The 26,749-nt window shown below is 41.7% G+C and overlaps 1 pseudogene; it reads left to right on the forward strand.

The window, feature by feature from the left end:
- The first annotated feature begins 665 nt into the window (after positions 1-665).
- Positions 666-26,749, forward strand: LOC120528989 (annotated as a pseudogene).

Below are 26,749 nucleotides of genomic sequence, written 5' to 3' on the forward strand. Positions count from 1 at the left end.
AAATAAACTTGGTCCGTTTGGCTTAAAAGTCAAGTCAGAAGTAAAGAATTTAAGAATAATTTTTGATTCTGACCTGAATTTTAAATCACATATTAATCAGATCAACAGGACAGCATTTTTTCACTTAAGAAATATAGCAAAAGTTAGATCCCTTATAATTTTGCAAGATGCTAAAAAATGAGTTCACGGTTTTGTTTTTAGTCGACCAGATTACTGTAACGCACTCCTATCAGGAGAACCCAAGAAAGACATCAATCAGTTATGAGTGCAGAATGGAGCTGCTAGAATCTTAACTAGGAAAAGAAAATCTGAGCAGATGTCTCCAGTTTTGATGTCACTACACTGGTTGTCGGTGCCATTTAGAATTGACTTTAAAATACTGCTAATGGTTTACAAAGCCTTAAATCATCTCACCCCATCTTATATTTCGGAATGACACTCACTTTACACTCTAAATCGTAACTTTAGATATTTCAATGAGTGCTTATAATTCCAAGAGCTAAACTTTAAAGAAGTGGTGAGGCGGCCTTCTGCTGTTATGCACCTAAAATCTGGAATAGATGGCCGATAGGCTGATATGATAGAGCACTTTAAAAAACTGCTGAAAACCCCTGATCCTTGTTTGTCTCACTGATTCTCTCTGCCTGCCTCTCCTCAGACTGACGATGGCTGAAGCCCAGCTGTTTGTATCACGGGACGAGTTCACCTGCTCGGTGTGCCTGGACATCCTGACTGACCCCGTTGCTATCTCTTGTGGTCACAGTTTCTGTCGGAAATGCTGGGATCAGAGCCAACTGTTTAGCTGTCCTCAGTGCAGAAAGAACTTCACCACAAGGCCTACATTGCAAAGAAACACTCTGCTGAATGAAATTATCAAGAAATTCAAGAAGATAGGACTCAGTTCTCCTCCATGTCAGAATTATGCTGGTCCTGCAGATGTGGAGTGTGACGCCTGTACTGGAAAAAAGTTGAGAGCAGTGAAGTCGTGTCTGACCTGCCCGGCCTCCTACTGTCAGACTCACCTGCAGCCTCATTTTCAAATAGCAGCCTGGAAGCATCATAAGCTGGTTGATCCAGATGGAAATCTAAAGGAGAAACTCTGTGCAAAACATCACAAATGTCTTGAAGTATTTTGTAAAACTGATGACATGTGTATCTGCACGATGTGTGGAGTGACTGAACATAATGGTCATAAAATGGTCAAGATGGAGACGGAAAAAGAAGAAGAGGTGAGTGGAGTTTAGTTTTCAGTAGATAGAAACTAAATAACAGGAGTTAAGGGTTTTATTAATGCTGTGTAGCAGAAGAATCTATTCATCCATCTTATAAACCTGATTTTCCAAAGACAGTACTGAGCAGGAGCCTCTCCTGTTTATCCTCGGACAGTCGAGTGAGCCAAGTGAGCTCATCACACTGCGCTGAGGTTCTTTGAACTCTAATCAGTTTTTCTTTTGAATATCTGAGGTGCTGGTGGGCAAACTACAGCCTGCAGACCAGAACTTCCCCTGGCAGAGGTGTGAATGACATGTGGTCTACTCATAGAAATATCTGACTTTCCAGCCCTCTTGAGGTGTTCTTAAGAAGAGGATGCAGCAGTTGGTTGGTGTAAGTGTAGTTAGGCACCGTGCAGTGTCCTCAAAAATGTAATTCAGTACCCTGAGCTATTACCACAGTAATGGAGAGAGTCTGTAGTGCGGTGACATGGAGGGTAAGTGTGTTTAGCTGTACATTTGACTTTGGTGTTTTTACTTAGTTTGAGTTTACTGATCTCAGGCCTTTTTAACAGACACGTTCTACTCATGTCAACCAGTCTATACTGCACTACAGAACCAAGTCTAAGATTCTTACAGTAACTTCAGCTGAGAATTTTCAATGTTATATTACTGTATATACTGTATATTTTCATTTGAATTAAAACTAACTTACTGATTGTTCCCCCTAATGTATGATTGTGAGGTGAACGCTGACCTTTAACAATGGGATTAAACCCCACCAAGTCCAACAGGTGTGTCATTAACTTGTGAAGGTGTTCATTTGGAGATCTATGCTGGGGGTGTCCAGTTCCAGTCCAGGGACGTCATGTATAAATGGTGCAAAAGCACAAGAATATTGAGTACTCCCATTTCCACGCTCACATCGCGATGTATAAAACCTAAACTTGTCATAAAGCCACACACATTTTCATGCCAACTTAATCCTTGGCGTACGTAAGTTCTCCGCTCAGTTTTGAAAACTGGCGGCACTCAGTGTCAAAGCAGTGCCTTTGTTCCAGTATGGTTTCCCATTCTTTTTTACAGTAGATGCACATCTTTTACGGCTTTATCAAATACACTGAAATTAACCGCATATTGTTGATTAGGGTTAGGTTTAAGGTTAGGGTTTGCATCTGATTGTAATTAACCTGTAACAATATAATGGTCCACGGAATGGCCAAACTATTCCAAATACCATAGCTGCTTTAGTGTTGTTGTTCTCACTGCACTTTCTTCTTCTTTTTTCAGCTGGTCCCGTTAGGGGTTGCCACAGTGGATCATCTTTTTCCATATTACTCTCACTGCACCACTCAAAGTATTTATATAACTGTGTCTGAATGTGAATCACAGCTCTACAGCAGCTGATTGGAAAGAGAATTATCAGTATGCAGCAGCAAGCACACGCTGCCTCAGCCATGCTGTCTATTTGAACTGCTCCCATACAGCAAATGTTTCAAAGCCTTTCCTGTAGGGACATTATGGTTCAGAAACAGTTTCATCTCAAGAGCTCTAAATGCACTCAATCAGTCTATCAAGTGCTCCTGTAGAACTGTTTGTACTTATAAGTACAATCAACTCACTGTAAACTTGAGATACAGTTATAATATTGTACAACCTGCGCCACTTTATAAAGTGCGTATTTACATATAATGACAATATCATTTTTAACATGAAATGCAGCAAAATATATTTTTTACATTATACAGATACAATTTTAACATCATTTGAATAATCTATATTGTTAATAATTAAACATGTGAGGACACATTGTCGCAGCCACCTAGTTCAGGGATTGTTCCTGCCTCACACTGTATTCTTGCTGGAGCTGGCATGACACTGGATAAATAGATGGATAGAATAATTAAACATGTACTACTAAGATATTTCAATGATCCTTAAAAGTTTTGAAGAATCGGCATTCTAAGCTTACAGATGGCTTAATGTCTATTACAGAGCTATTGTGTGGCGATTGGGTATTTAGAGAAAAAAAAAATGACAAGAATTGTAGGTTAGTACATTTAAAAGAGACAGTACTGCTGCGATAAATTATTTCATTGAAGGACGCACACGGCGCAGCAAGCATCTTGCGGGAGGCAGGGAAAATCTCTGGATGGGTCGCCAGTTTCTCAATATCACTGTTCCACCGTCTTCCCATGTTTAATAACATGCTTTAACTCCTATCATCATGAAAATGACATCACGTATACATCTCAGTATTTTAGTTATTCAGAGAGCTGTAATATCACGAATGTAATGGATTCTGTGTCCAGTTGGAGGAAGAGAAAGCCCGTTTAAGAACACGTAGTGATTCACACACATAGAGCACATAGAAGGACAAATACAAAACAAAGCATTTAACGTACTACATTAGTTATGATGGAATTTAAGAAACTAGTAAACGATTTTAAAATGAAGTTTATGATGTTCTACATTAATGACAAAATAAACAACGTGATTAAAGTGGAAATTTATAAATTAAAGTTGACATTTTGAGCTTTTTTCTCACTGTATCCCTATATATTTTTTCTCTGTACCATAATAAGCTTTCATATGACATTCAGATGGTGGGCTATGACTTGCCTTTTCACGGCGACTTTGATATCTGACAACTTCTTTTTTATTTTGGCTATTGTGCCACTTGATGAACTTGACACTCTGTCACTCGATCAGCTTCCTTTTGTTCTTTATGCCACTGTTTAAACCAACAATTAGTACATTTTTCTTTGCCTCCACTTGGTATTCACTGAAATTCTTCCATTTCCAAACCACTTTTGGAAACTTTGCCATTGCCTTTCACAGAACACTGATCTCAAGGGGTATTTATATTGGTTTGCGTATTCAAAGATGCGTAATTATGGGAAGAGTTATGGAGTGGCTGCAGGCTCATTCACGTGCGTTACTTTTAACACGGACCAGGATTTATGGAGCAGAAGGACATGGAAGTTGGTGTACACACATTAATGCAACTGGATTTTTTTGTGCATACACACATTTTCACTTTTGTCCGTAGGCCATGTTTTAGTGTGAATTCTGCGCACGGCATTAAGCATGAGGCCCCGGGAGGGTTATGGTGGCTGTAGGTCTGAAAACCCCCCAATTGTTTTATTCTTTCCTTGATTAATAGCCAAACAATAATGGGAGGCAAAATGAATCAACACATGACCAGCAGCCTGAGTCCATCTGGTAATATCTGACAATAAAGAAATGTGAAGGTCTCAGTAATGTAAGTCTGCTCATGTCCACAAAATCAAGAGTTTGGAAATGTCTGTTGTGGCAGAATGAGATCAGCAACAATCCACAAAATTAAATAACAAGTTTAATTAACTAGAAGAATTGGCTTCTAAATAAGAAACTGGTTGGAGTTTGAGGTTCTTACTTAGCCTCACAACTCATTTTTGCTGGCTGACATTTAAGAAAAAATCTAGAAATTTAGAGGAGTTAGTGTTAAATAATAACTCAATTAAAATGAGTGGAAAAGGAGTCAATGAACAGCAGAAATTAGTCACTGAGTAAGAAAGTGTCAGAAAGGAAAAGCAGCAGCCACTGCAGCTGTCCAGGATCGGAGCTGAACACTCGTAATCTCTGCCAACATTAAAATGACCCATCAGTAGCACACAATGAGAATGTTTAGTGTGGTCAGATAAAAATCAGGTTTAATGACCTTGTTGGTCAGGAGGATTGTAAATTAGTGCTACAAAGGTAACTGATTTTTTTTTAATATCTAATACGAGCCTCGAATGATGTGAATTGACTGACATTCTGAGAAGTCATATTCACTTCACTACACGACCACATTCTTTACTGACATTTTCTGGTTTATGAAGCAAAATGAAACATTTTGCTGCTCCTTCAAATAAAGGAATAATGTCAGATTGGTTAAGCCAGGTCTCAGCAAGTTAATATGAAGGTAACTGTGTCCTCAGTAGAACATTGATAATTTAATAACTTTACTTAAAAGTGAGCAAATGTTTAGAAAATAACACCTTAAATAGCACTGAAGTGTGTGGACTGGTCTTATATTATAGCTAGCAGGAAAAAGGCTGGACTTGTGTGCACCCAAGAAACCTACAGGGTCAAGATATCCACTCCTTCCTATAATTAGTTTTTGGAGGTCAGAGTCCTGTCTGCCTCTGTCTAAATTAACTTCTGTCACATTACATGACACGTATCACCTCTGGTGTGACCATAACAAAGGCTGCAGTGAACCCCCCAAAGGGTGATGTAAGAACAGACTGTAATAAGTGAAGACCACCTGTAATGGAGTTGGATGTGGGTGCACCGTTATGTCCAGCCTTGCTTAAAGAAAACAAGGTGCACAAGCCAGATAGGCCATATGTACAGCATGTGTGTAGTCTTGATAAAAAAAGGAATCAACTGATCAAAGAATACCCAGCAGTCATAATTATTATAGTAACACGTGAGTGCCAGTGAGTGTGAAACCTTAAAGGCTGTAAGTTGCAGTATTGCCCCAGGGTGGCCCACTGCCACAAGAGTCAAGAAGTCAAGAGAAAGTGAAAAGCATCAGGACAAAGAAACATAAAGAGCACTGAATGTCATTCCATGTGTGCCAGAGAAACTCTCCATTGATCCTGCAACAATCAGGACAAGGCATCACTTCCACATGGAATTAACAGGAACCAAACCATAAATACAAATACTTTAATTCTGATTAGATAGATAGATAGATAGATAGATAGATAGATAGATAGATAGATAGATAGATAGATAGATAGATAGATAGATAGATAGATAGATAGATAGATAGATAGATAGATAGATAGATAGATAGATAGATAGATAGATAGATAGATAGATAGATAGATAGATAGATAGATAGATAGATAGATGATACTTTATTAATCCCCAAGAGGAAATTCACATACTCCAGCAGCAGCATACTGATAATAAACAATATTAAACTAAAGAGTGATAAAAATGCAAAAAAAGTGCAAGGTGGAGAGTGGGAGGCAGGTATAACAGACAATAATCTTGTATAATGTTAACGTTTACCCACCCGGGTGAAATTGTAAAGTCGCATATTGTGGGGTCTCCTCAGTCTGTCAGTGGAGCAGGACGGTGACAGCAGTCTGTCACTGAAGCTGCTCCTCTGTCTGGAGATGATCCTGCTCAGTGGATGCAGTAGATTCTCCAAGATTGACAGGAGTCTGCTCAGCGCCCGTCGCTCTGCCACGGATGTCATACTGTTCAGCTCTGTGCCTACAACAGAGCCTGCCTTCCTCACCAGTTTGTCCAGGCGTGAGGCGACCCTCTTCTTTATGCTGCCTCCCCAGCACACCACCACGTAGAAGAGGGTGTTCGCCACAACTGTCTGATAGAACATCTGCAGCATCTTATTGCAGGTGTTGAAGGACGCCAGCCTTTTAAAGAAGTATAGTCAGCTCTGTCCTTTCTTACTCAGAGCATCAGTATTGGCAGTCCAGTCCAATTTATCATCCAGCTGCATTCCCAGGTATTTATAGGTCCTTATCAACACACCTCATAAGTGCAGAATCATCTGTGAATGTCTACAAGTGACATGACCTGCTGTTATAGAGTTACCTCCATAAGGTTTAAGACAAAGTAGGGGGCTGTCAAAAAACAGGGCCCGTTAAACCCCTTTGAGTCACTGAAATGGTGATGTTTGGATATACAAGAAAAAAAAAAAAAATTTCTAGTCTGAGGTGCTCAGAGTCAGGATATCAAATGGCCTTGTAGACCCCATAAGTACTAACATTACGTGTTTAAGTCCTCCTGGCCTTTCACCAGTTTTTTACTTACACACTCCAGTTTTTTTATTATTTTTGGTGTTGTGTAAACTTCACATTTCCCATTTTGTTGATGTGATGTCTTCTAAATGTCAAGAACTAACTCACACACCAGTGTGCCTTCAAACTGTCTTCTGTATTTGATGTTCTCTTCAAGCCCAAACTCAATCTTGCGTCGATTAAATTAAACCTTTCTTTAAATCTTTATTGTCATTCCTGCTTGTTAAATCAAATCTGAGTTGTGTCATGAAATGTCAAACAAATGTGTTGTGAAAATATCCGGAAAGTCGGAAAGAGAAGAAGAAATCACAAAGTGAATGTGAATTCTGATCTGACCACACGTGTCCTCTTGTGTGTCCAAATAGAAACAGCTGGGGGTGACACTGAGTGACATCAAGAGGAGACTTGAGGAGAGAGAGAAGACACTGAAGGAGATGAGGAGAGCGATGGAGGAGATGAAGGTGAATGGAATAGGAAGACAGCACTTCATATCAAAGAGAGGAGAAATAAATGAGAACTTGAAGAGAATCAGAGCTTCACTGAAGATGATGAGTAGGGAAACGAGAAGGGAGAGTTAGAGAAGACGTTTTGTGGTGTCCTTCATAAACTTTCACTGTTGACAGAATCCCATATGTTATTCAGTGGAGATTCAGACAGCATCACCCTAAAGTCCTCTGATATTCCATCAGCTGATTAAAGGGGACTTAACTCACACTGAAGGTCAACGCTGATGTTCTGAATTAAATCAGCAGGCACAACGTTGCTTAATAGTCTTTTTAATTTTATTTTATTTGAAGAAAACAACAATGCATACAATGAAGTTTAAATTATACAACAAATGATTTCCTTAGTGAAACTCATAAAAATAAATAATTAAATAAATAGATAAATAAATAATTAAATAAATAGATAAACCTGAAATAGGAAGCAGCAGCAGAAAAAAATAGGGAAAAGTTAACAAAACAAAATTCAACAAAATATTTTAAAATATTTAAATTGAACTGAACAGATCCTCTAAGTTAATGTTTGATTTTGCCAATTTTAAATAGTGCAGTACATCAGTGACCCACTGACTTATGACTGGTGGCTGAGATTCCTCCAGTTAAGCAGAACAAGTCTACAAGCTCATCGTGTGGTAAAGACAATTACAGGTTGAATCTTGTCCTGGACACATTTTGAACAATTTTAAATAAGATAAATGATTGATGATTGATGAAAGAGTTTAAGTTGAATGATTGAATGCTTTGTGCAGATGTATTCTTTGTATGACTGCCTTCCACTTTCTCAGATATTGATTGAAGGTTCATTTCCCAGCACACCCAAGGTCATTGAAAGGGAGCTTCTTTAAGATGTTTTATATGTTTGAGATGCTGTTGGTTTCTTCAGGACTGATCAGGATGGCTTCTTTAATAGAAATGGGTGGGAGGTGTGGACAATTGGGTGGGTTTCATTTGGCAAAATTTCTAATTTTAAAGGAATGGAAAGGAGTTGTGTTCCCAAGGAATTAAGTTTGAAGCATGATGCAAAGACATTATCTACATACAATCTCCCAGGTGTACTAGATCCAGACGTTTTCCAATGATTAAATACTGTGTAGGTTTCAGAGGCTAGAAAAAGGTGATTATCATGTAGAGGTGCAACGGATAAAATCCTCTTTGCCTTGAAGTGCAACCTGCATTGGTTCAATTTTTGGATTGTTGGTATATTGATTATGATTTGTATTTACTGGGGCACAAAACAGGGCAATTAAAAAAGTATTGCAGGATTTTATTTCTATTGCAGTCCAGGCTTTTGTATATTTAATTTGAGTCAATTTCTACGTCTATACAGCTTGTACATTTGCCATCCAGTAATAAAATTGTAAATTAAGTAGCGCCATGCCACCTTCTGCTTTAGGTCTTTGTAGAGTTGCCTTTACAATGAGTGGACAACTTGAATTCCAGATAAATGAGGTTATAATTGAGTCTAGTTTATAAAAGAATGATTTGTTAATATAATGTATGTAGGGAAGCTCTAAAATAAAATAAAAAAGTTTGGGAAGGTTGTTCATCTTGAAAGTACTGATTCTGCATGCTGAGGTGAGATCTTGTTTGTTTTTTTCCATGCTGTTACCAAAATTGTGTTCAAAAAGATCTTTATATTTACTTATGTTTACCCCAAGATATTTAAACTGTTCTGATAAAATGAATGGAATAATTTTCAGCCTAGTATGGTGTGCTAGAGAGTTTACTTGGAGAAAACTCACTTTTATTCAAATTAATGTCTTTTGAAATTCTACTAGAGCTTTGAGGATTACTGGATGTTTGTAGGTGTCATATATACAGTTCCACATCACCTGCACATAGTGATATTTTCTGTTCAACTCTTTTTCTAATTATCCCTTTAATCTTTGATGTTTGTTGAAAATGATAAGCCAGTGGCTTAATGGCTAGTGCAAAAAGCAATGGTGATAGAGGGCACCCTTGTCAAGTCCCACATTCTTGTCTGAAGCATTTTGAGTTTATGTTGTTAACACAGACTGACTTCTGCACTCGTGTTAAGTAATTTTATCCATGCACATATATTTAGGTTCTGCATCAAGAAAGGGCACGTTGCATGGGACAAGGAGGGCTCCCTGCTAAATACACAGGACTGCCTACTCCATAAAGTCCTGCAGGTGCCTTAATAGGAGCACCAGAAGAGAGAAGATGATATCCGGCATAGTGGGGGGCACATATTGTCTGGAAGGTGGTCTTCAACTTTTCTCCATTCTGTGATTAAACTACCACCAATCACTCCAAAGAATTCAAACTGTCTTTTATAACATGAAAATACCAACAGATGTGTCTTGAGAGTGATGATTCTTATTAGGTGACTGGATTTTAAATCTTTATCCTATTTATTCAGATGTCTTTGGAAAGAGATGTGGAAGAAAATGAGAAGAGCTTCACTGATCTGATACGGTGCATTGAGGAAGTCGACAGGAAACTGATTGAGAGGATCAAAGAACAAGAAAAGAGAGGAATGGAGAAGGCTGAAAGAGTCATGGAGCAACTGGAGAAGGAGATTGAGGAGCTGAAGAGGAGAGAAGCTGAGCTGAAGGAGCTTTCAGAGACCAAGGACCATCTCCACTTCCTACAGGTGAGAGTGACACTTCACAGGGAGTCTGATCAGACTGGGGTATGTGGGACATGAGATCATTTAGAGAGAAACTTAGAAGATATTAGGAGTTTGTACAACATGACAAGAAAAGGCCATTCAGCTCAGCACAGATTGTCTTTTCACATTTATTTAACATTTTCAATATTCTGTTTACAGTCTTAAAGTTCCTACCTCCATGAGCATGACAGGCAGATTAATCTGCTGGTGTTTGTGTGACAAAATGAATTTTCATGAAATTTAAAAGATGACATCTAACAAAAGAAGGTTCCAACTCTTCTTCCAGGCCACCTTCTGGTGTCTCCATCTTTAAACTGATGAGATTCAAATCCTTCAGCATTTCCTCACAGCTCAGACCCCACAGTTCAGTCTCGTCTCTCATCTCTCATATTTCTCCTGTGCTTTTATCTCTCACTACACACAATAGTCCTGATGGCGACTGTGTTTTGAGCAGGTTACTCTCTTCTTGATTTTCACTTCACACATGGAGTGCATTAAATAACCCAGCATCCACTTAAATTTCTCTACTTTATATGGTTGATGATGATTCCATTCATTGTGACACAAACGCTCCCAAGATTTTTTCACTTTAGACCTGCAGACCATCAATTGTATTACAGATCTTTCTCCCTACATGTGTTAGTCCATTCATCCATTTTCTAACCCGCTGAATCCGAATAAAGGGTCGCGGCCAATCCCAGCCAACACAGGGCACAAGGCAGGAACCAATCCTGGGCAGGGAGCCAACCCAACGCAGGACACACACAAACACACCGCAGGGCCAATTTAGAATCACCAATCCACCTAACCTGCATGTCTTTGGATTGTAGGAGGAAACCGGAGAGCCCGGAGGAAACCCACACAGACACGGGGAGAACATGCAAACTCCACGCAGGGAGGACACGGGAAGCGAACCCGGGTTTCCTAACTGGGAGGCATTAACGCTACCACTGCATCACCGTGCCGCCCCATGTGTTAGTCTTTACATTTAATTTAATTAAGTTTGTCTTTGTCCTGGTTTTGTGTACCAAGTCAATTCTTCACCCGCCTGACGCCTCAATCCCTTTATCTTTACTTGCATCTCATGGAGTCCTACGTGAAGGTTAAGGTCGATAATCTCTGATGCTCCACTACACTCCACCAAATATTCTCTCACTAGCAAAATACCCGCGCTTCGCAGCAGAGAAGTCATGTGTTAAAGAAGTTATGAAAAAGAAAAGGAAACATTTTAAAAATAACCTAACATGATTGTCAAAGTAATTGTTTTGTGACTGTTATGAGTGTTGCTGTCATGATTTGATTATCATTATTTCTTTCAATCAAGTTCGTATTTGGAGAATGTGTTGTGTTCAAGTTACACTCTGTGTTTGTCAACCGTTGTAAAGATAACAGGTTTCATTCATCGAAGTGTTCACTACCCAAATCGGTATGAGAGTATTTAGCGGCAGCATCTCTATTAAGTTGTGGATTTGCCTGCGAGTATTTGGCGGCAGCGTCACGAAGTTGTTTTCATCTAGCTACATCAGAAAATGTACCATGACGTCTGACACGCCTCCTTTTTAGTGTTTTCTCACAGCTTGGATTGCTGCTGCCATAATCGGTTTGAGTATATATATACTGCTCAAAAGAATTAAAGGAACACTTTTTAATCAGAGTATAGCATAAAGTCAATGAAACTTATGGGATATTAATCTGGTCAGTTAAGTAGCAGAGGGGGTTGTTAATCAGTTTCATCTGCTGTGGTGTTAATGAAATTAACAACAGATGCACTAGAGGGGCAACAATGAGATGACCCCCAAAACAGGAATGGTTTAACAGGTGGAGGTCACTGACATTTTTCCCTCCTCATCTTTTCTGACTGTTTCTTCACTAGTTTTGCATTTGGCTACAGTCAGTGTCACTACTGGTAGCACGAGGTGATACCTGGACCCTACAGAGGTTGCACAGGTAGTCCAACTTCTCCAGGATGGCACATCAATACGTGTCATTGCCAGAAGGTTTGCTGTGCCTCCCTACACAGTCTCAAGGGCATGGAGGAGATTCTAGGAGACAAGCAGTTACTCTAGGAGAGCTGGAGAGGGCCATAGAAGGTCCATAACCCATCAGCAGGACCAGTATCTGCTCCTTTGGGCAAGGAGGAACAGGATGAGCACTGCCAGAGCCCTACAAAATGACCTCCAGCAGGCCACTGGTGTGAATGTCTCTGACCAAACAACCAGAAAGACTTCATGAGGGTGACCCAAGGGCCCCATGTCCTCTAATGGACCCTGAGCTCACTGCCCAGCAGCATGCAGCTCGATTGGCATTTGCCATAGAATACCAGAATTGGCAGATGCACCACTGGTGCCCTGTGCTTTTTACAGATGAGAGCAGGTTCACCCTGAGCACGTGACAGAAGTGAAAGGGTCTGGAGAAGCCATGGAGAACATTATGCTGCCTGTAACATCATTCAGCCTGAGCAGTTTGGTGGTGGGTTAATGATTGTCTGGAGAGGCATATCCATGGAGGGTCACACAGACCGCTACAGGCTTGACAAAGGCACCTTGGCTGCCATTAGGTATCAGGATGAAATCCTTGGACCCATTGTCAGACCCTATGCTGGTACAATGGCTCCTGGTGCACGACAATTCCTGGCCTCATGTGGTGAGAGTATGCAGGCAGTTCCTGGAGGATGAAGGAATTGATACCATTGACTGGCCACCACACTTTCCTGACCTAAATCCAATAGAAAACCTCTGGGACATTATGTTTTGGTCCATCCAATGCCACCAGGTTGCACCTCAGACTGTCCAGGAGCTCAGTGATGCCCTGGTCCAGATCTGGGAGGAGATCCCCCACAACACCATCTGTCATCTCATTAGAAGCATGCACCGATGTTGTCAGGCATGTATACAAGAACACAGGGGCCACACAAAGTGCTGCGTACAATTTGGAGTTGCTGCAACTCAATTTTGGCAAAATGGACTAGCCTGCCACATCATTTTTTCACTCTGATTTTTGGGGCGTCTTTGAATTCAGGGCTGTGTAGGTTGATCATTTTCATTTCCATCAAACGATGTGGCATCCTTTCGTTCCTAACACATTACCCAGTCTATATCAGTATAGATATCCAGGAGGTTTCTTTTTCCCATTGAGATCTGATGTGTTTTCAAAGTGTTCCTTTAATGTTTTTGAGCAGTTTATATATATATATATATATATATATATATATATATATATATATATATATAGTGGACGCTGGCCCGGACACAGACAGACGGACATCTTATGTTCACCCAACACACGTTTATTTATAATATTTTCACAGTTCAGTGCACTCACAAACCCCATGGGCTCCAGCTGCTTCCCGGCAGTCCTCTGAAGCCACGCCTCAGTGTGGCGGAAGTTCCGGCTGCGCACCCGGAAGGCGTCCGGGTGTCCCCTGTTGTCTTCCCCCCAGCACTTCCTGGTGTGGCGGAAGTGCTGGGCTCCCGGGATATTCAGGCACTGGGGCGCCACCTGGCGGTGGCCACAGGTCCCTACAGGGCTGGGCTTCCAAGCCCTTTACCCGAGGCCCCCAACATAACCAGGGCGGACGCCCCCTCACGGTCTGGAGGAGGCACATTATATATACACACACATACATACATACACACACACAAACATTTATATATATATATATATGTGTGTGTGTGTATATATAATGTATATAGGTGTGTGTGTATATATATGTATGTGTCTATATGTGTGTATATATATATTGCAACAAAGGCGCTATATAGGCGCCTGACCTGACACAGAAAGACATGGAGGCACGTATAAAAAGTACAGATACTTTTATTTTCTTCAGCTGTGGGACACGTCTTCCCCATGCCACACAGCCCAAACACAGCCCCAAGCACCAACACTAAATCACAACACCACAATTCTCCACTTCGCTCCACCACTCCTCCCAGACAAGCTTCGTCTCCTTCCTCCCAACTCTGGCTCGTCGAGTGGTGGTGGCTGGGCCCTTTTATAGCCCACCCGGAAGCGTTCCAGGTGATTAACCACCTGGTCCTAATTGCACTTCCGGGTGGGGCTGAAGACTCATCCAGCTGGGCTGTGGGAAGAAGACAGCCCCCCCTAGTGGCCACCCCGGGCCCCAACCAAGCTGTGGAGGACTCCATCTCCCATGGAGCCCAGCAGGCGGTTGGGGAATCACGGTCGGCCAGGGAGGCTGCCACCAAGCGTCCCGGGGGAGGTATTGGACTGCCCATGGCGGCTCCCCCGGAACGTAAGTAGCAGGGGCGTCCCTGCCGGGCATGGGACCCGGCTGTCCTTCACAATATATATGTATGTATATATATATAGCTGATTACCCATTGGCTTTGGTCACTGAGTGCAAGGGAAAAAAAGATAAAATGTAGTCTATAAGTTATTAAACAGTAAAACATTAACATTTTAAGAAGTACAGCTACATTGAGCACTACTGGAGTGGTTGCGGGTAAACTACATTTTAAAGACGGTGTAACACAACAGGTAAGTAGCACTAACAGCAGCTAAAATGTATATGGATCATCTCTCGGTAGTAGATCCCTTTTGAAAGGCGCTACATGACGGCTGTGGTTTAGAAATTACATTTTCTATGTGAACGTCCAAATTTCTGCCTGTGGTAATGTGCCTTACCGGCATTACCAGCAATTAAAGAAAATTAGTTTTGTGTCCTCTGCAGTGTTAAGAGAGAAAGGCTTTAGTTTGGGATGAAAGGAATAAAGGTGTAAAGAAATGGGATCCCATGTTTGCAGTTGTCTGGACTATAGCTCAGGGGAAGGAGGAAAAAATTAAAAGTGTTTACTTTCACTTAAGGCAGAAGCGCAGTCAGCGTCTCAAAGGCCGGCACAGCTACGCACGCCGGCCACTCGACTTTAATAGTATTTTTGCAGTGCAGGAGATGCCACTTTTTGCAGACATGTTCACGTGATCAAAAGTCTCCGCTCTCTTTAGCGGTCTTGCTCTCTCTCTGCGTACTGCACTCATAGTCAGTTCACGTGAGCCACTCGGAGTACATGCATCGAAGCTTCTGAGCTGTGCCTGTGCTATCTCGTGCGATCTCACAATGTCCACGCCTTTATTTAATGTTAGCTAAGACCCGGCACTTAAAAGTTTCTTTCGCAGTTTCGCTGAGTTTGTGTCAAACACCACCCTCACCATCTCATCTTCGTCTGAATATTTAGTGGCAGAGTGTTTCTATTGGATTGCCGCTCACGGACGGCCTTATATTGTCAGGCACTCAATTACATGGGAGGCATGATGATGCAAGACGCAGGACGCAACTCCGCCTCACACGGCAACGGAGCTGCCCACTATGGCAGTATACAGAATACGAAAGTAGGTTCCAGTTATGACCGTTACGCGTAGAATTTCTAAATGAAACCTGCCCAACCTTTGTAAGTAAGCTGTAAGGAATGAGTCTGCCAAATTTCAGCCTTCCATCTACACGGGAAGTTGGAGAATTAGTGATGAGTGAGTGAGTGAGTGAGTGAGTGAGTGAGTGAGTGAGTGAGTGAGTGAGTGAGTCAGTCAGTCAGTCAGTCAGTCAGTGAGGGCTTTGCCTTTTATTAGTATAGATAAATAACCAACTTATCTTATCAACATTACTTACTTTTTAATGTCTCCTTTCTGAAATCTCATCCCCTCTTTTCTCTTGATGCAGACTTTCTCATCCCGCTGTATTCTTCCTGCTGATGGTGACTTGCTGAGCTTCACTGTCACTACTGATTTCTCATCTGAGGACCTGAGAAAGGAGCTGTCAGGTCTGAAAAAGAGCCTGGAGAAGATTAGCCAGTGTGAGATCATGACAAGGACTCCATCAGGTAAGTGTGAGGGTCTGGTGACATTGTGTTTGTTATTGAGGAGGACCAGAGTGACAATAAGAGGACATTAAGAGGTGAGACACATGAAGACAATCAGCTCTTTAACACTAAACTGTCAGCCTTTGCTGTTAAGGATTTTTCACTATATAGTGCCTTTCACTGTGACTAGCTGAGTTATAACAGACTCTCAAAATAAACATCTGCTTTTCATCAGATGTTTTGGAATGTTAAGTTGAAATATTATATTTCTTATACTCTTTCCATATACTCTTTTTAAAATCTGCTTTTTTCATTTGACTTTTGGACTCTTTTTATTTCCTTTGCTTTCCTCATCTTAAGATTAATCAATAGAAATGTTTTTTAAAATGGCTAACCCAGCTCAGTGTACAAATTATCACGCTTGGGGCACAGATTTGCACAGAAACACAGGAGGTTGTAGAGACAGGAACTTTATTCAAACACTGCAAACAAACATATGTCTCTTTTTCAAAAGTTTAAACATGCTCCTTAACAAGACGGAGATGACAGTTCCATCTCACAATTAATGAAATGCAAACATATCTTCCTCTTCAAAGGAGTGCGCGTCAGGAGCAAGGAAGGTCAGAGAGAGAGAAAGGCAAACAATCAATCAAAACTGACAGGTGCTGCTCGGACTTTTAAGTCTGCGAAGTACTGCACGGATCGCGCGATAGATCGGTCGCAAGTAAGTCCAGCAAGCAAGGCAGCAATGTGAAGGTAGTCTTTCAGCGTCTTTTTTAACCTGTAGGGGTGCGAACAGCCCCCCAGCTCACACCCCCTCCCTCAGCTTTATTCACATTTTCATGAATCAATCGACATTTCAAACCAGGCTCAAACAAGTGTGACAGGACATCAGTATTAATATGTTCAGATATGAATCAATGCCTCACTGTAAAACTGTAAGGTTACAAACGCAAAAACCATCTCATGAGACGAGAGATTGTTTCCTTCTGACGGTATAACCACTGAAGTGGAGCATGATCTGTCACTAATGTGAAATTCTTTTTCAATGGTCGAATAATTACGCTCCCTAGGAAGCAATTTTCTACTCAAAAATGTGATAGGGTGCTCTACCCTATCAAAAACCTGAGACAGAACAGTGCCTACACCAAATGGACTTGCGTCTGTCTGTAGAACAAAATACTTGGAGAAGTCGGGATTCCGCAGAACTGGACAAGAAGACAAAGCAGTTTTCAAATCACAAAAAGCATGTTCACAAACGTCTGTCCATACGACAGGAAGAATTTTCCTGCCTCTAGTAAGATCTGAAAGAGGAGCATCTCTATTTGAAAAATCTGGGATGAATCTTCTGTAATAACCTGCAAGCCCCAGAAAGGCACATACTTGTTTCTGTGTTTCTGGACATGGATAAGCAAGCATCTCTTCCACTTTTCTGAATTGAGGTCGGAGTAAACCCCTGCCCATGGACATACCCAATTTACACTTCTTAGGGTTAGCTGTCAAAGACGTTCTAAATGTGTTTGCCAATCATTACTGAAAATCATGACATCATCGAGATATGCCCTGGAATGCTAGGAATGAGGACGCAAGATCTGGTCCATCATACGCTGGGAAGTTAGAGGCGCACCTTGAAGGCCAAATGGGAGTCTAGTAAATTAATAAAGTCCATCAGGGGTTGCGAATGCTGTTTTTTAGCTACTGTCAGCCTCAAGAGGCACCTGCCAGTAAACCTTTCATGAGATCCAGTGTGGAGATATAAAATGCCTGACCCAGTTTTTCTAACAGTTCGTCAACACGAGGCATTAGATATGCATCAAATTTTGAGACTTTATTCAAATGTCTGAAATCAATACAGAAGCAAACCGAGCCATCTTGTTTTGGGACTAATACGATCGGACTGCACCAGTCACTTTTACTTTCGAGAATTACACCCAATGCCAGCATCTTTTTGACTTCCTCACGCACAATATTCCGTTGTGCTTCCGAAATTCGATACGGGCGCATCTGCACCCTAACACCGGGTTCAGTAGTGATTTTATATTCTGCAAGATTAGTCATGCCTGGCAAGTCTGAAAAAACATCAGTGTTCCGTTCAATCAAAGATAACAACTCTGTCTTTTGTGAGTCAGTCAAATCGTCACCAATGGCAACATCAGTCTGAGAGAGAGCAGCCAAAGAAGTGTACCCCCCCTGCAGGTCATGCCATTCTTTCAAGAGATTAACATGTAAAATCAGGAATGGTTTGCGCCAGCCTGTATTCTAACTTTGTAATTTACCAGCCCCATATGTTCCTCAATAGTTTCAGGGCCCTGCCATTTCGCTAGGAATTTGTGCGGATCTGTTGGAATCAGTACCAGAACACGATCACCAGGTTTACATTCACTGAGCTTACAAAGTCTATCATAAAGATGTTTCTGAGTTTCCTGCTCACGTCGCTGATGCTCCACAGCAATAGAAGAAATTTAGAAATTCTTTCTTTTAAAGAAATTACCTGATCTGCAAAGCTTGGCCCGTGAGCTGTTGTCCCGAATCCGGTCCATTCCTCTCGTACAACATCCAAGATACCTCGTGAACACCTGCCAAAAAACAACTCGAATGGACTCAAGCCAGTGAACGCCTGCGGCAATTCCCGTACCGCAAACATAATAAAAGGCAGGACAGAGTCCCAAGACGTCGGATCATCATGAGCAACTCGCCTGATCATCTGTTTTAAAGTTTTGTTAAATCGTTCAGTCAAACCATTCGTCTGTGAATAGTAAACAGTGGTATTCAATTTCTTAATAGCAAAGCTGTCACACAATTGTTTCATCACGCGAGAAGTAAAAGGTGTGCCCTGACCAGTTAAAATTTCTCTAGGGATGCCAATACGAGTGAAAATCTCACACAAAGCTTTGGCTACAGTGGAGGAATTGGCTTTTTCAAAGCAGCCACTTCTGGATATCGCGTTGCATAGTCAACCAATAAAAGCATATATTGATGGCCATTTTTAGTCTTAGGTAGGGGGCTTACTATATCTAATCCCAGCCATTGGAAAGGGACTTCCAAAATAGGCATAGGAGAAAGGGGAGCCCGAGGGGGTTTATAAGCAGAGACAATTTGACAATCAGGACAAGAAGTACAGAATCGCTCCAGTTGTAGATGGGCCAGCCAGCCACTCTGGGACATTGGGGGAGCTGTCACCCTCGGTCTCGCTGGAGAGATCGGGTTCAATATCTAGTCTTGGCTTCCCCAACAGCCACTTCAGGTTCAATATTTAAACAGGGCTCGAGATCTTCCCCAACAGCCAGTTTGTCCTCTTCCCCCCGCTAAGCTTGACACGGGGCTTACTGACTGGCATCCAACATTCGGCCATGAGTCTAGGGAAAAGGGCATTCCTCCTGCCTATCAGTAAGGGCCAGGGGCAGGAGTCTGAAATGGCAGACCAAACTTTAAAATGTCGACCTTTATATGTTAAAGGAAGAAGTTATGTCTGATAGTCTTTAACATCTCCATGTACACAACGTATGCTTACAGTTTCAGTGTTACACAGATACCTTTCGTCAAGAGAGTCTCATCTGACAATACAAAGGTCACTTCCTGTGTCCAATAATGCCGAGATCTTGTGGTCCCTCCAAATTCACCGAGACCATTAAGTTATCCTTTTTATCTGAAGAATAAGGAACACGGGACCAACAAACCTCAGCTAAACCAATTTTCATCGATTGAGCAGGGGATAGGTGACATTCCCTCGCAAAGTGGCCTGGTTGATCACACAAAAGCATCTTCGTTCAACTCCACTGCCAAAATACCCACGGCGACGTCCACGGCCTCCTGCTTCCCCAAATGTGGGTGCTACATTAACAGCTGGATTCCCTAGTGGTCTTCCTGAGTAAACCCGATTTTCAGGTTTAACAGCATGTTGGTGCTCTAACCTCCATTCAAAGCGAAGAAACAAATCTACCGTTTTTTCTCTTTGAGAACCCGTATGGCTATGATCGTCAATGATTCAACATCATGAAGAAGGAATTAATTTTAGAAAACTGCAGGTATCTAAGCCAGCAGTATACAGTATTCATGACAACCTTTTCCACAACGCGCTCCATCTCGTTTCCCTCAACCCAGCAGTGAACTTTATGAATCAAATCTTGAATTTGCGCACAAATGGGTCCATCCATGTTCAGTTTCCAATCATGAAGTGCAAAAACCTTTAGACAAAAAGCTTGTAGTTTTTCGTAAAACAACCTGCCACTTCAAAAAATCATAGTCGCCGATTTTATAGTGAGGCACGTTCCATAAAGCAATCAAGGCATCCCCAGACCTAAAAGGAGTGACAATGACAGCCCAGTTTCTTTTGTCCCAACCCAGCAAAGTTGCCACATGTTCAAAAGCAAAGAGAAACATCTCTGGGTCATCGGAAGGACCCATGAATCTTCATCAGCACATCCTTGGAATTAGCAGGTAGAGCAGGAACCGGATCATCCTCCAGGTCAGGAGGAAGTGGGACATTTTGAGCGATCTGAAACAACTCCTCGGCATTCATTTGTGCAACCACTCCTGGTACCACTTGTCACGCTTGGGTCACAGATTTGCACAGAAACATTGTGTCTCAACAGGAGGTTGTAGAGACAGGAACTTTATTCAAACACTGCAAACAAATTTGACTCTTTTTCAAAAGTCTAAATGTGCTCCTTAACAAGACGGAGATGACAGTTTCATCTCACAATTAAAAGAATGCAAACATATCTTCCTCTTCAAAGGAGTGCACGTCAGGAGCAAGGAAGGTCAGAGAGAGAGAAAGAGAAAAGCATACAATCAATCAAAACTGACAGGTTCTGCTCAGACCTTTAAGTCTGAGAAGTACCACACGAATCGCGCGATACATCAGTCACAAGTAAGTCCAGCAAGCAAGGGAACAATGTAAAGGTGGTCTTTCAGCCTCTTTTTTAACCTATAGGGGTGTGAACAGCCCCCCAGCTCACAAAATAAATTGTTAATATGAGAACACAGAAGACGTTAATAGAATCAAATTGAGCTCAGCGTCAGTGCTTTATAACATCAGAACATCTCAATTTGCTCCTGCTGTCTTCGGTGTCCATTACATTCTGCTGGATGGAGTCCATGTTAAAAGTTCAGGTTAATCCATTTTCAGCTGTGCTCCCCCTGTTTTATATGCCTGCTGTTACTTAGTCAGAAGTCATGTCTCCCACCAACATTTAAAAGGAGTTTACACACCAAAATAATTTATTTGATATATTTTGGTGGTGAAGATGAGTAAATTGCAGGACTGTGTCAGAACTCTGTTGGCTTGAGGACCACGTAAACATTTCAGTGAGTGCAGATTCAGAGCACAGTGACAAGTGAAAAAATAAAACACATTTCACAAATTAAGAGTTACTTATGTTTACACATAAAGATACCAATTTCTTTAAACACAAGGTCAATTCAAGCAGTCGAGGGCACAGAGTCCATCCTGGCCGTCCACCACAACAGACGTATACTGCATATGTCAGTCTGTCATTTTCAAACTTGCTTAGTGATGAGGAGGGTGTTGGTGGTCTGCTGGCGCCAATCACAGCTAGCATACAGCGCAAGACAGGAACAAGGTGCCAGCCTATCAAAGGACAAACACACACCCCTAACACACACACACACACATACACACACACCCCTGGCACACACACTAGGGCCAATTCAATGTCACCAGTTCACCTAACCTGCATGTCTGTGGATTGTGGGAGGAAACTGGACAGCCGGAGGAAGCCCACACAGACAGGGAGAACATGCAAACTCTACGCAGGATGGATCCCAAATATGAACCTTGGTCTCCTTACTGTCAGGTAGCAGCACTACCACTGCACCACAGTGCCACCCTACTGTATTGTATATTGTGAAAATAAGAAGAGAGAGTGGGTACAAAGAGTTGGGGGTACCACCCTGAAATACCCCGTTTAATGATGAAGATGAAATAAATAGCACACGACGGAGCACAATGATGACGTCTGCTGCAATCAAAGGCTGTCAAGTTAAAGTCACTTGTGAGTCAGAGCTCTGTCTTCCTCAGTCACAGATCTGTAATGAACACCCACTTCTGGTGACATTTTATAGAGGTGTCCCAGAAGAGGTGGAGCTTAATTTGCAGGCTGTGGAAGTGATGTCACACAACTTGTGGCCTCATTGAAGTGATGACATTAGCAGGAGCAGCGCCCTCTAGACTCAGGGTGGGATTTCTTAGCTAGATGGAGCCCTGAAGAAGTCCCCAAACTGTGCCTGCTTGTATCAAATACAGGATGTTTATATCATTGTATGTCAGGACAAAACCCAGCCATGCAGTTAAAGGGACCCTCTGTAGACCCCCGTGATCAAATTGTGGTGAGGCAAAGATCAGAGCAAGGGGATAAAGCCATTTGTAAAACTTTGAGTGTTCCCAGGAGCACAGCGGCCTCAAGAGGTCTGGAACCACCAGGACACTTTATAGGGATGGAAAGTCTGAGGAAGTGGGCAAGAAGGGTCTTAGCCAGTGAGATGACCAAAAACCCAATGGTCACAACAAAAGAACTTTGCAGTCCTCTGCTGAGGTGAGAGAAACTGTAGGAAAGATGGCCATCTCAGCAGTGCTCCACAAATCAAGCGTTTATGGTAGAATGGCCAGGCAGAAGATACTCTCAAGTGAAAGACAAATGACAGCCTGAGAGCATCAAGGGAAAGATCAATGATCTGATGAGACAAACATTGAACTCTTTAGACAGAAAATCAAGCAGGATGTCTGGAGAGGACCAGGCACTGCTCACCACCTGCCTAATGCCATCTCTACAGTGAAGATGGAGGTGACAGCATCAGGCTATGAGGACAGAGTGACAGGTCAGAATTGAGGGAAGGAGAAGTGCAGTCAAATACAGAGAGGACCTTAAAGAAAACCTGTGACCTTAGACTGAGAACTGAAGACTGCAGCCAAGACAGCTCTGGTGTGGCTTTGTGACAAATCTCTGAGTGTCCTTGAGTCACCGAGCCAATGTCCAAAACCCATTGGACATGTGTGGATAAATCTGAAGATGGCAGTTCACAGAAACTTCTCTTGAAATCTAATGGAGTTTGAATGGATTTGCCAGGAAGAATGGGATCAACTGGCAAAACCCAGGAGTGCGAAGCTTGTAGTGTGAGTCATGAAGACCACCAAAGGGGCTTCCACAAACACCTGAATGAAGTGTCTGAGTACTTCAGGGAAGGAGAAGTTTCAGTTTCTATTTGTAATTAATTTGCAGACCTTTCTGATAACCTGTGCTGACTTTGTCATTATGGGTTACTGAGTGCAGATTGATGAGCACAAAAGGCGCATTAAAAAAGTGAAGGAGTCCAAATATGCTCTGATTATCTGCAAACTTATTTTTAATATGAATTGTAAATAAGGACCAAGAGAAGATAAAGATTTGGGGCGCCTTAAGAAGCAAACTCCATATAAATTGATGGAAAAAAATAAAAAACAGTTTGTTAAATGGTAAGCTCAAAATAATTACATAATAGCACAAAATGGTGGCAGTGCCCCTTAAGAAAACAGCGGGCTAGAAAGGATAGGGACAAGGGACAATGGCCCGGAGGTGACATCAGCCCTTACCTCAATGTGGAATTACAATCAGATAAGACTTTGTATCGTCTGCCATGTGCACGTCTGACAGAATATACTAAATTTACATTTTGCCTAATTTCTTATTTATTTCATATTTGTTCGATTTTAACTGTAGCACAATTATGAAATGTGTTTAAGAACTAAACTAAGATCCCACATTGCCATCTTCACAGTTTCCATTCTTCTTCTCTTTTCTTTTTATTTTCAGCTCATGAAGCTCCAGTTTTTGCCCTCCAGCCTCCTGAACCTCAGAGCAGAGAATGTGAGTTTGTGCTTTGACTGAATGGATCATCACAATAAAAATCATTGAAGTTTTAATAGAGCAGGACAGGCTTAGGATATGAAAGTCTGAGTGTTGTGTGACTGAGGGGCTGAGAGTAATGGGGGTCCTGTGACTGGTGCATTATGGGATAGAGAGACTCAGGCAGTGAATTACCAAAGCTGTCTGTTGAACCCGAGTCTTGATGTGACCTAAAGTGTTCAAAAAGGAAAAATAAAATCCACATCATGGGGTGCACTTACTTTATCACACAACTGTATATACAGACACAGATTAAAGTGTTGCTTTAAAAATGAAGCACAATTGTATGTGAAATAAGTTAAAGCTGACAAAAGTCCTCCTCATCCTCCATTCTTTACTCCACAGAGCAGACACTTTACTTTGAGTTCTCGACTTCACAAATTTTTAAACATTAAAACAAATGAAAATGGCAGAGAAAATTATTGGGGGACCTTAGACATTTAAAGACCTCATTGGACTGTCGTGACATCTCAAGCTGACTGATTCTTCTAATGAGTGTCACCGGAGTCTTCAGTCATTCAGTCAAGTCCTCACTCTGCTGTGTTGTGTCATTGTGTGCCTCACACTGAATGAGGACAAGAGAAGAGGAGGAGATGAAGAAGGTCACAGCCAAGGGTGGTCAAGGTGAAGACTACAAGACCACCTCCACAGAGCTTCATGTTTCAGTGAGCACAGCTGCTAATATTCTCAAGATGTTTGAGGGCACGCAGGGCTGTAGCTCACCTCCCTGATGAGACCACCAGAGTAAAACTGACCTCATACTGAACAGAAGGAGAGTTTAAATGGAGGAAAAAAACAAGAAAACATCAAGAGAGACTCAGGCAGACCTCCGAGATCAAAGGACAAAAAAGCTACAACAAGTCAACATCCATGGATAGAGTTGAAGGTCACAGCTGGGAGAAAAAGGCCATCAGACATCAAGACGAGTGGGCTGGGTGGGCAGTGAGAGGAGTAGAAGTCTCATCCAGAGCCACAGGAAGGGCTTGATGGCAGTTATTACCTCAAATAATGAGCAACAAAACATGAGTTGAGGGTCTGAATCACTTTGTGTGAGCCATCGGAATTTGATTTATTGTTTCAGATAATCCGTGAAGTTGAAATACAAAGAAAGAGTCTGCTGTGTGGAATAAGAATGGCGGGTGACAGTCACTGGGGTCAGTTTACACTTATTGGAATGAAAAGTGGGATTTGTGGTTAAAAAGTGGAAGAGGACCAAAACTACGGATTCAGATCAGTGATAGAAAAAGTAGAGAGATAGACATGAAAGGCGCTATATAATATAGAGATATTAAAGTCACTATATACTGTAAGAGATCGGAAAGAAATGCTGTGATGGATAGAGCAAAGAGAAATACAGAATATGACACATAAATATGAAAGGCACTATATAAGAGAAAGATGAGAAGTTCACTAAAATAATAAATAATAGGAAAAACATTATAACACTGAGAGAGAAAATGACAAATTGGAAAAGGACAAATACAGTAGACAGACGTGAAAGGCACTAAAATAGACAGATATACATGAAAGGCGCTATATAATAGATAAAGGAGGAATGCAGTGTGGTGTGGTGGTGAAGACTTTGGACTTCAAACACTGAGGTTGTGGGTTCAAATCCCACTACTGACACCACTGGGTGACCTGAGCAAGTCACTTCACCTGCCTGGACTACAATTGGACAAAGAAAAGAAAAGGAAACAATGGAATCTCAGAAGATGGGAGTCACCTTGGAAAAGAATGACAGTCAAATAATAATAATAAGAGATGACAGGAAACACAATAAAGAAAGAGAGAGAGAGACAATGACAGATGGGAAAGGCACTATAGATAGATAGATAGATAGATAGATAGATAGATAGATAGATAGATAGATAGATAGATAGATAGATAGATAGATAGATAGATAGATAGATAGATAGATAGATAGATAGATTTTTAAAAAAGCAAATGCAGATTGGCAACTTCTATTGAAATAGTTTATGTGTCTGTGAAGTATGGCAGTGGATTGATTTTAAATTAACTTTAAATTTACTTTGTCAGTAAAAAGTGTAATTTTAATAAAGCCAGCGGTCAGTGTGGACAGTCCATTAGAACTTTGACCTCAATGATGACTCAGACAACTTCCAAATGTTTGATTTGCCTGCATTTCTCTTCGTTGTCTTTTGCCGTCTTTTAGTGATTTTAGTTTTAATGCCCACAGATTCTGTCCAATCAGATGAGATCTTTACTATCAGTGTTTCGTCAGCGCAGCTCCTGATTGGTTCTTGTTAATTGTCTGTGTTGTGCTCCACCCCCACTCCCAGATTTCCTCACTCATTTTCTTTTCTCTCTTTTCAGACTTCTGTGCCCTCCCACTGGACATCAACACGGCACACAGAGTCCTCCGTCTGTCTGAAGGGAACAAGAAGGTGACATGTGAGGGGACAAAAGCTGAATATCCTGATCATCCTGACAGATTTGACTACTGGCCTCAAGTTCTTTGCAGAGAGGGTCTGACTGGGACTCGCTGTTACTGGGAGGTGGAGTGCAGTGGACGCTTCATAGACATTTGAGTCGCATATAAAGGACTGAGCAGGAAAGAACTGGGCTGGGAGTGCGGCCTTGGAAACAACAACGAGTCCTGGAGTTTGTGGTGCTCTGATTCCCAGTACTCTGTGCGTCACAATAACCAGAGGACTGTAATCAGCGCCCCCTACAGCCCCACAATAGGTGTGTATCTGGACTGGCCTGCTGGCTCTCTGTCATTTTATAGCGTCTCACACACAATGATCCTCCTGCTCAGGTTCAACACCTCCTTCACTGAGCCCCTCTATCCAGGGTTTTATCTTAGTCTAAACACCAGTGTAACAATCAACCAAATGACACCATGTGACCACTGA

The sequence above is a fragment of the Polypterus senegalus genome, chromosome 4, assembly GCF_016835505.1.
Source record: "Polypterus senegalus isolate Bchr_013 chromosome 4, ASM1683550v1, whole genome shotgun sequence".
In the NCBI taxonomy this organism is placed as follows: Eukaryota; Metazoa; Chordata; class Cladistia; order Polypteriformes; family Polypteridae; genus Polypterus; species Polypterus senegalus.